The sequence below is a fragment of the Salmo salar genome, chromosome ssa02 (assembly GCF_905237065.1).
Source record: "Salmo salar chromosome ssa02, Ssal_v3.1, whole genome shotgun sequence".
In the NCBI taxonomy this organism is placed as follows: domain Eukaryota; kingdom Metazoa; phylum Chordata; class Actinopteri; order Salmoniformes; family Salmonidae; genus Salmo; species Salmo salar.
The window spans coordinates 48,989,644-48,999,925 of record NC_059443.1 but is presented as its reverse complement, the minus strand read 5'-3'; the positions used below and the strand labels follow the sequence as shown (position 1 = coordinate 48,999,925).

At 42.2% G+C, this 10,282-nt stretch overlaps 1 pseudogene; it reads right to left on the bottom strand.

Moving 5' to 3' along the window:
- Window positions 1-492: 492 nt before the first annotated feature.
- Window positions 493-10,282, bottom strand: part of LOC106584945 (CSC1-like protein 2) — a 31,886-nt pseudogene continuing 22,096 nt past the window's right edge.

Here is a 10,282-nt window from a genome sequence, read left to right as displayed (position 1 = left end):
CCTGAGTGGCCGAGTTACAGTGACTTAAATCTGCTTGAAAATCTATGGCAAGACCTGAAAATGGTTGTCTAGCAATGATCAACAACCAATTTGACAGAGCTTGAAGAATTTTTAAAATAATAAAATGGGCAATCCAGGTGTTGAAAGCTCTTAGAGCCACCCAGAAAGACTCACAGCTGTAATCGCTGGCAAAGGTGCTTCTACAAAGTATTGACTCGGGTGGGAATACTTTATTTTATCATCCATTTCATTTTCCATACATTTGCTAACATTTTTGAAAACATGTTTTCACTTTGTCATTATGGTGTATTATGTGTAGATGGGTGAGAAATGTAAACAATTTTGAATTCAGGCTGTAACAACAAAATGTGGAATAAGTTAAGGGGTATGAATACTTTCTGCACTGTATGTCTTAGTAAACACACATTGCATATTGTACCTATAAAGTGCTTTAACATAGAGATGCACAGTAGTGACATAAATACTGTATGTACACACCAGGAGTGGGTAAGCCTGTTCTTGGCGTAATGCAGAGTTTAGTTTCCCTAATTTCCTTGGTGATTCATTCTGACTCATACAAAGAACTGCCAGTAGGTGACCCTAGAGAGGGGAGAGTAGTCCTCTCTCTCCCCATACTCCATCTCTCACTTTCTCCCCCTCTTACCCCTTTCCTCTCTGGGGAGAGGTGGGCTGACTCACCAAAGGGGACGATGATTGGACAGGTGATGCTGAATGTCATAACTACAGTGAAGACGGACATCATCCAGGTGTAGGCCGCTCCAAACTGGAATTCAAACGCTTGATGCTGTAGACACGAAAACATTCAGCATTGAAAAGTAAATTGAACTTTGAGCACAGCACCAGCAATATATTCCTTAATGACTCTCACCCTCTTTACGTTGCGGGCCAGGGACAGTCGGATCATATACATGAGCAAGCCTGGAATCCGCAGCAGGTCCATGGCGTTACCGATAAACGCTGAGGCGATGACATAGTTGACAAAGAAGGCTCCGTTGTCAGGGAGGAAGACACACCTTAAACGGGCTTCAATACCAGTGTGATTAGATAGCATTCACAAATAAATGTTCACAAAAAACATAAATTATTTTAAGAATTATAAATACAGAACTCCTTTATGCAATCGCGGTGTCAGATTTTAAAATAGCTTTTCGGTGAAAGCACATGTTGCAATATTCAGACAGATAGCCCGGCCATCACGGCTAGCTAATTTGACACCCACCAAGTGTGGTAGTCACCAAACTCAGATTTACTATAAGAAAAATGTGATTACCTTTGCTGTTCTTCGTCAGAATGCACTCCCAGGACTTCTACTTCAACAACAAATGTTGTTTTGGTTCGAAATAATCCATAGTTATATCCAAATAGCTCCGTTTTGTTCGTGCGTTCAAGTCACTATCCGAAGGGTGACGCGCCGGCGCGTATCGTGACAAAAAAATTCAAAATATTCCTGTACCGTACTTCGAAGCATGTCAAACGCTATTTAAAATACATTTTTTATGCTATTTTTCTCGTAAAATAGCGATAATATTCCAACCGGGCGACGTTGTGTTCATTCAAACAATGAAAGAAAAAAATGGAGTCGTCTCGTGCACGCGCGCCTCAGTGTCATTGTTCTCAGAAGGACCACTCACAAAACCCCCTGCTTTTTTTCGCCCAGAGACTGGAGTGCTCTCATTCCATTTTCTGGCGCCTTCCTAGAGCCAATGGAAGCCTTAGAAAATGTCACGTTACAGCAGAGATGCTGTATTTTTGATAGAGATGCCCTAGAAGGAGAACAAATTGTCAGACAGGGCACTTCCTGTACAGAATCTTCTCAGGTTTTGGCCTACCATATGAGTTCTGTTATACTCACAGACACCATTCAAACAGTTTCAGAAACTTTAGAGCGTTTTCTATCCACATCTACTAATTATATGCATATTCTAGTTTCTGGGCAGGAGTAGTAACCAGATTAACCTCTCTGGGCTAGGTGGGACGAATTCGTCCCACCTACGTAACAGCCAGTTGAATCCTGTGGCGCGATTTTCAAAACGTTTGAAATGCTATTACTTCAATTTCTCAAATATATGACTATTTTACAGCTATTTAAAGACAAGACTCTCGTTAATCTAACCACACTGTCCGATTTCAAAAAGGCTTTACAACGAAAGCAAAACATTAGATTATGTCAGCAGACTACCCAGCCAGAAATAATCAGACACCCATTTTTCAAGCTAGCATATAATGTCACAAAAACCCAGAAGACAGCTAAATGCAGCACTAACCTTTGATGATCTTCATCAGATGACAACCCTAGGACATTATGTTATACAATACATGCATGCACTCGATATGTCCGATTTTAAAATAGCTTTTCGGATGAAGCACATTTTGCAATATTCTAAGTACATAGCCCGGCATCACAGGGCTAGCTATTTAGACACCCAGCAAGTTTAGCATTCACCATAATCAGATTTACTATAAGAAAAATGGTCTTACCTTTCCTGTTCTTCGTCAGAATGCACTCCCAGGACTTCTACTTCAATAACAAATGTTGGTTTGGTCCCAAATAATCCATCGTTATATCCGAATAGCGTCGTTTTGTCCGTGCGTTCCAGAAACTATCCGAAATGGTAAATAACGGTCGTGCGCATGGCGCAATTCGTGACAAAAAAATTCTAAATATTCCTTTACCGTACTTCAAAGCATGTCAACCGCGGTTTAAAATAATTTTTTTATGCCATTTTTCTCGTAGAAAAGCCATAATATTCCGACCGGGAATCTCCTTTTCGGCAAACAGAGGAAAAAAAATCACAAAGACGGGGGCGGCCAGGTCACGCGCCTAAGCCCACAGTCCCTTGATCGGCCACTTGAGAAAGGCGATAATGTGTTTCAGCCTGGGGCTGGGATGACGACATTCTGTTTTTTCCCGGGCTCTGAGCGCCCATGGACGACGTAGGAAGTGTCACGTTAGAGCAGAGATCCTTTGTAAAAGATAGAGATGGCAAAGAAGTTCCAGAAATGGTCAGACAGGCCACTTCTTGTAAAGGAATCTCTCAGGTTTTGACCTGCCATTTGAGTTCTGTTCTACTCACAGACACCATTCAAACAGTTTTAGAAACTTTAGGGTGTTTTCTATCCATATATAATAAGTATATGCATATTCTAGTTACTGGGTAGGATTAGTAACCAGATTAAATCGGGTACGTTTTTTATCCAGCCGTGAAAATACTGCCCCCTAGCCCCAACAGGTTAAATCGGGTACGTTTTTTTATCCGGCCGTGAAAATACTGCCCCCTATCCCAAACAGGTTAACAAGAGTCTTGTCTTTAAAATGGTGTAAAATAGTCATATGTTTGAGAAATTGAAGTTATAGCATTTTTAAGGTCTTTGTATTTTGCGCCACACTCTACCATGGGATATTGGTGAGGCGTTCCGCTAGCAGAACGTCTGTCCCTAACAGGTTAATCAAATTAATTAAGCAAAATGACTTAAAATCAGTCCCATTTTCTATGTTCTTAGAAAAAAACAGTTTTAAATTCTCTAGGACAGCCACTATTGAAGGCTATCAAATGCTCCTAAAAGATGCCCTCTGGTGTTCAAACCAGCACTAACTAGCATTAATGTTAATAGTGGTTGACACTTAAATAACGTGTCATAGAATTCTGCGGCACCATGCAAACTGTGCTGCAGAATGTTGCAACTTTTAAAGGACGAACCACTGTACTTGTACAGGTATATTTCAAAGTATTCTATGATGGCATAAGAAATATAGCAACAGCTTAGGTATTGGGGTTATTAATGAGATTCTCCGGGACTTTTGTAGACTTTTTAGCCAATAGTTCTGAAAGTAGCGTTCATGAGGCAAAAGCGGCCCCTGAAAATTGCATACTACGTCACATGTGCAGATATGTGTACCATGTCAATGCGCTCTCTTTAGCTCTGCTGTGTGAGCATCTTGCTTGCTCTCACTCAAATGGCTAAGGGCTGAAGCTCATTGGCAAAACTCAAATTGCTAAGGTGCCCACATGGGTGAAAAGGTATGGAAAATGGCACAACAAAGCTTCCTGAAAAACAGTCGCTTTCAAACTAAGGATTTCGTGGTTAACTAAGGGAAGACAGTAATTCTGCTCATAGATTATGCATGAACGACTCATTGACACATCCAGCCCAAAGCGGTAGGTTTAAAAAATACTTTGCAGATGTCAAAGTTCCAGAGCATGTCTTTAAGGGATATTATAAAAAAAAATGAAGGGGTATTTTACATTAGTTGAAATAACCAATGACCTGCATGAAATGTTTTGCGCCTTAAAACAGATAGTTTAACAGGTACCTGCTAAGACCCAGTGAAGGCAGCAAGAGGACCATGAAGATGAGGAAGGTGTAGCACTTGTGCATGGTGGTCCGGTTCTCCCCCGACCTGCCCATGAAAAAAAAATTGAGAAAAAGGCCAATATCACTGAAGGAGCTTATATGATGATAATGGTTAATTTCATTTAGTTTAATGTGTACTATGGCAGTTAAAAGCTGAATTTCAGCAACACACAAAAAACACATTTTAATTAATAAGATGAGATAAAACAAATTGAACAAAATTAAAACATCTGGGAATTGAGGCAAGAAGGGAGGTAGAATGGTCTGAGCGGTAGAGGGAGGATCTTTGTCACAGTCACAGCCAGGGAGCTTGGTGGTCATATCAGAGTCAGAGACAGGTCCGCACACCTCGCTGTCCCTGACGTCCTCAGCCTCTCCTGGACTCTGTAGGTAGCTACTCCTCTTCACTACTAATTTGTAGTACCCACTTGGATGATGCCCCGGCAGCCGCTGGCGCCAGAAAGCCATCGATAATCATCAGAGTAGTTGTCCTCATCTCTAAAATTATACTAATTGAAGTCTGTGTGATCTTTAGAAAACCCCAAATCAAGAAAAAACTGAATGGAAATGATATGTCAACTGAAAGAAACCCCTCCCATATATTTTGGTTCTTCCCCATTGTCAACATCACATCTGCACAAAGAGCTGTTGGAATTTAAGATCTCTCAGAACATAAACTTAACCTCTTACATCTAGACGTTCCGCTAGCGGAACACCTGCTCCAACATCCAATGATGGGCGTGGCGCGAAATACAAACTCCTCAAAAATACAAAAACTTCAATTTTTCAAACATATGACTATTTCACAGCATTTTAAAGATAAGACTCTCCTTTATCTAACCACACTGTCCGATTTCAAAAAGGCTTTACAATGAAAGCAAAACATTAGATTATGTCAGCAGAGTACCAAGCCAGAAATAATCAGACACCCATTTTTCAAGCTAGCATATAATGTCACAAAAACCCAGAAGACAGCTAAATGCAGCACAAACCTTTTATGATCTTCATCAGATGACAACCCTAGGACATTATGTTATACAATACATGCATGTTTTGTTCAATCAAGTTCATATTTATATCAAAAACCAGCTTTTTACATTAGCATGTGACGTTCAGAACTAGCATACCCCCCGCAAACTAACAATTATTTAAAGAATTATAGATACAGAACTCCTCTATGCACTCGATATGTCCGATTTTAAAATAGCTTTTTGGTGAAAGCACATTTTGCAATATTCTAAGTACATAGCCCAGGCATCACGGGCTAGCTATTTAGACACCCGGCAAGTTTAGCACTCACCAATATCAGGTTTACTATTATAAAAGTTTGATTACCTTTTGTTGTCTTCGTCAGAATGCACTCCCAGGACTGCTACTTCAATAACAAATGTTGGTTTGGTCCAAAATAATCCATCGTTATATCCGAATAGCGGCGTTTTGTTCGTGCGTCCCAGACACTATCTGAAATGGTAAATCAGGGTCGCGCGCGTGGCGCAATTCGTGACAAAAAAAATCAAAATATTCCATTACCGTACTTCGAAGCATGTCAACCGCTGTTTAAAATCCATTTTTATGCCATTTTTCTCGTAAAAAGCGATAATATTCCGACCGGGAATCTCCTTTTAGCTAAACAGAGGAAAGAAAACAAAGCATTCGGTCGACGCGGGCACGCGCCTGAGTCTCACAGTACTGTAACCAGCCACTACCCAAACACGCTACTTTGTTTCAGCCAGAGCCTGCAAAGCCACGATTCAGCTTTTTACCGCCTTCTGAGACCCTATGGCAGCCGTAGGAAGTGTCACGGGACAGCTAAGATCCTCACTCTTCAATAAACAGAGACAAGAAGAACGACACCTTGTCAGACAGGCCACTTCCTGCCTGATACCTTGTCAGGTTTTTGCCTGCCAAATGAGTTCTGTTATACTCACAGACACCATTCAAACAGTTTTAGAAACTTTAGGGTGTTTTCTATCCATATGTAATAAGTATATGCATATTCTAGTTACTGGGTAGGAGTGGTAACCAGATTAAATCGGGCACGTTTTTTATCCAGCCGTGAAAATACTGCCCCCTAGCCATAACAGGTTAAAGAGGTGGGGTTTCAGGTGTCTCCGGAAGGTGGTGATTGACTCCGCTGTCCTGGCGTCGTGAGGGAGCTTGTTCCACCATTGGGTGTCATCTGCGTAGAGGTGGATCAGAGAATCACCAGCAGCAAGAGCGACATCATTGATATAAACAGAGAAAAGAGTCAGCCCGAGAATTGAACCCTGTGGCACCCCCATACAGACTGCCAGAGTTCCGGACAACAGGCCCTCTGATTTGACACACTGAACTCTATCTGAGAAGTAGTTGGTGAACCAGGCGAGGCAGTCATTTGAGAAACCAAGGCTGTTGAGTCTGCCGTGAAGAATGTGGTGATTGACAGAGTCGAAAGCCTTGGCCAGGTCGATGAATATAGCTGCACAGTATTGTTTCTTATCGATGGTGGTTATGATATCGTTTAGGACCTTGAGCGTGGCTGAGGTGCACACATGACCAGCTCGGAAACCAGATTGCATAGCGGAGATGGTACGGTGGGATTCGAAATGGTCGGTGATCTGTTTGTTAACTTGGCTTTCGAAGACTTTAGAAAGGCAGGGTAGGAAAGATATAGGTCTGCAGCAGTTTGGGTCTAGAGTGTCTCCCCCTTTAAAGAGGGGGATGACCGCGGCAGCTTTCCAATCTTCGGGAATCTCAGACGATACGAAGGAGGTTGAACAGGCTAGTAATAGGTGTTGCAACAATTGTGGCGGATAATTTTAGAAAGAGAGGGTCCAGATTGTCTAGCCCAGCTGATTTGTAGGGGTCCAGATTTTGGAGCTCTTTCAGAACATCAGCTATCTGGATTTGGGTGAAGGAGAAATGGGGGAGGCTTGGGCAAATTGCTGTGGGGGGTGCAGGGCTGTTGACCGGGGTAGGGGTAGCCAGGTGGAAAGCATGGCCAGCCGTAGAAAAATGCTTATTGAAATTCTCAATTATCGTGGATTTATCGTGCATGTTTCCTTGCCTCAGTGCAGTGGGCAGCTGGGAGGAGGTGGTCTTATCCTCCATGGACTTTACAGTGTCCCAGATCTTTTGGGAGTTTGTGCTACAGGATGCAAATTTCTGTTTGAAAAAGCTAGCCTTTGCTTCCCTAACTAACTGCCTGTGTATATTGGTTCTTAGCGTCCCTGAAAAGTTGCATATCGCGGGGGATGTTTTTGTGCTGGTCAAGGGCAGTCAGGTCTGGAGTGAATGAAGGGCTATATCTGTTCCAGTTCTAAGTTTTTTTGAATGGGGCATGCTTATTTAAGATGGTGAAGAAAGCACTTTTAAAGAATTAGCAGGCATCCTCTACTGACGGAATGAGGTCAATATCCTTCCAGGATACCCGGGTCAGGTCGATTAGAAAGGCCTGCTCGCTGAAGTGTTTTAGGGAGCGTTTGACAGTGATGAGGGGTGGTCGTTTGACAGCAGACCCATTACGGACGCAGGCAATGAGGCAGTGATCGCTGAGATCCTGGCTGAAGACAGCAGAGGTGTAATGGCCATTCCTGCCATTATTGAAAGAGATTGTGATACCTCACATCTCAAAATAGGACTACTTAATGTTAGATCCCTCACTTCAAAGGCAGTTATAGTCAATGAACTAATCACTGATCATAATCTTGATGTGATTGGCCTGACTGAAACATGGCTTAAGCCTGATGAATTTACTGTGTTAAATGAGGCCTCACCCGCTGGTTACACTAGTGACCATATCCCCCGCGCATCCCGCAAAGGCAGAGGTGTTGCTAACATTTATGATAGCAAATTTTAATTTACCCCAAAAAAAACAACAACGACGTTTTCGTCTTTTGAGCTTCTAGTCATGAAATCTATGCAGCCTACTTAATCACTTTTTATAGCTACTGTTTACAGGCCTCCTGGGCCATATGCAGCGTTCCTCACCGAGTTCCCTGAATTCTTATCGGACCTTGTAGTCATCGCAGATAATATTCTAATTTTTGGTGACTTTAATATTCACATGGAAAAGTCCACAGACCCACTCCAAAAGGCTTTCGGAGCCATCATCGACTCAGTGGGTTTTGTCCAACATGTCTCTGGACCTACTCACTGCCACAGTCATACTCTGGACCTAGTTTTGTCCCATGGAATAAATGTTGTGGATCTTAATGTTTTTCCTCATAATCCTGGACTATCGGACCACCATTTTATTACGTTCGCAATCGCAACAAATAATCTGCTCAGATCCCAACCAAGAAGCATTAAAAGTCGTGCTATAAATTCTCAGACAACCCAACGATTCCTTGATGCCCTTCCAGACTCCCTCTGCCTACCCAAGGACGTCAGAGGACAAAAATCAGTTAACCACCTAACCGAGGAACTCAATTTAACCTTGCGCAATACCCTAGATGCAGTTGCACCCCTAAAAACTAAAAACATTTGTTATAAGAAACTAGCTCCCTGGTATACAGAAAATACACGAGCTCTGAAGCAAGCTTCCAGAAAATTGGAATGGAAATGGCCCCACACCAAACTGGAAGTCTTCCGACTAGCTTGGAAAGACAGTACCGTGCAGTATCGAAGAGCCCTCACTGCTGCTCGATCATCCTATTTTTCCAACTTAATTGAGGAAAATAAGAACAATCCGAAATTTCTTTTTGATACTGTCGCAAAGTTAACTAAAAAGCAGCATTCCCCAGGAGAGGATGGCTCTCACTTCAGCAGTGATGAATTCATGAACTTCTTTGAGGAAAAGATCATGATCATTAGAAAGCAAATTACGGACTCCTCTTTAAATCTGCGTATTCCTCCAAAGCTCCGTTGTCCTGAGTCTGCACAACCCTGCCAGGACCTAGGATCAAGGGAGACACTAAAGTGTTTTAGTACTATATCTCTTGACACAATGATGAAAATAATCATGGCCTCTAAACCTTCAAGCTGCATACTGGACCCTATTCCAACTAAACTACTGAAAGAGCTGCTTTCTGTGCTTGGCCCTCCTATGTTTAACATAATAAACGGCTCTCTATCCACCGGATGTGTACCAAACTCACTAAAAGTGGCAGTAATAAAGCCTCTCTTGAAAAAGCCAAATCTTGACCCAGAAATTATAAAAAACGAATCAGCCTATATCGAATCTTCCATTCCTCTCAAAAATGTTAGAAAAAGCTGTTGCGCAGCAACTCAATGCCTTCCTGAAGACAAACAATGTACACGAAACGCTTCAGTCTGGTTTTATACCCCATCATAGCACTGAGACTGCACTTGTGAAGGTGGTAAATGACCTTTTAATGACGTCAGAACGAGGTTCTGCGTCTGTCCTCGTGCTCCTAGATCTTAGTGCTGCTTTTGATACCGTCGATCACCACATTCTTTTGGAGAGATTGGAAACCCAAATTGGTCTACATGGACAAGTTCTGGCCTGGTTTAGGTCTTATCTGTCGGAAAGATATCAGTTTGTCTCTGTGAATGGTTTGTCCTCTGACAAATCAACTGTAAATTTCGGTGTCCCTCAAGGTTCCGTTTTAGGACCACTATTGTTTTCACTATATATTTTACCTCTTGGGGATGTCATTCGAAAACATGTTAAATTTCACTGCTATGCGGATGACACACAGCTCTACATTTCAATGAAACATGGTGAAGCCCCAAAATTGCCCTCGCTAGAAGCCTGTGTCTCAGACATAAGGAAGTGGATGGCTGCAAACGTTCTACTCTTAAACTCGGACAAAACAGAGATGCTTGTTCTAGGTCCCAAGAAACAAAGAGATCTTCTGTTGAATCTGACAATTAATCTGGATGGTTGTACAGTCGTCTCAAATAAAACTGTGAAGGACCTCGGCGTTACTCTGGACCCTGATCTCTCTTTTGAAGAACATATCAA